The following is a 958-nucleotide window of genomic DNA, read 5'->3' as shown; positions in this document are numbered from 1 at the left end:
CCACTAGAGCAGCAGCCGCACGGCTCAATGTCCGTTATCGGACCATCGGCCGTTTAAGGGTTGGTTTCCAACAGACTAGCTCTACTGCAGATCAACCTCATCTTCGTCTGACCGCTCCAGCACCAGATGGACATCTGGTTCGTCCATCTGAGGATTGGCTCAGACCAGCAACACACAGCTGATGAGACTATTGGTCTGAACAACAGATGCTTCACACCTCAGACTGTCCATAACCGCCTACAAGAAAAAAACTCAACTTCACGATTATGAAATCTACAAACAAAGACGACCTATCACACTAAAACATGCAAGGGAGGCTTTCTTTGCAGATGTCAACATTAACAATGCTCGAGCTTTATTTGCTACAGTTAACAGACTCACAAACCCTCCTATGACGTCACCACCTGAACTTCAATCTAATGCCTGCAACAAGTTTTCCAGTTTCTTTTCAGAGAAAATTCAAAAGATCAGAGGATTAATCTGCACAGTACCAAAGCCAGTACCAATGTGGTGCCCATCAAAACAAATGCAGGAAAAATGACCCAATTTCAACTACTTCATTATAAAACCCTTGAAGAAATTATAAGTCAATGAAGCTCCAGTTCCTGCTGTCTGGATGTCCTACCCACACATCCGCCTTCATCTAACTCATCTGTTGTGTGTAATGGGCAAAAGGAACCAGCAGACAAAGACAGTAGGGCAGGTTTATTCTGTTTCAAACAAGAATATTTTAGCACAGCACTTCTTGGGCTCTGGCTTCCCCTAACGTGGGAATTAAATACCCAGTACAGTGCTGCACTAAACATAAAACAGCTAAACAACAAAATATAACAACTTGTGAGTTTATCAAACATACGTTTTAGGACATTTTGAATATTTTAATACACAAACAGAAGACAGCTCTGTACGGTTACCTCCCTCCAGCGCAGCCCGGCGGGAACTGAGGAAGGCAGTGGGA

The sequence above is a fragment of the Poecilia latipinna genome, unplaced genomic scaffold, assembly GCF_001443285.1.
Source record: "Poecilia latipinna isolate Pla-1442-1.1 unplaced genomic scaffold, P_latipinna-1.0 Scaffold4614, whole genome shotgun sequence".
NCBI classification, from domain to species: Eukaryota; Metazoa; Chordata; class Actinopteri; order Cyprinodontiformes; family Poeciliidae; genus Poecilia; species Poecilia latipinna.
The sequence above is the reverse complement of the archived record's forward strand: the minus strand, read 5'-3'. Positions refer to the sequence as shown.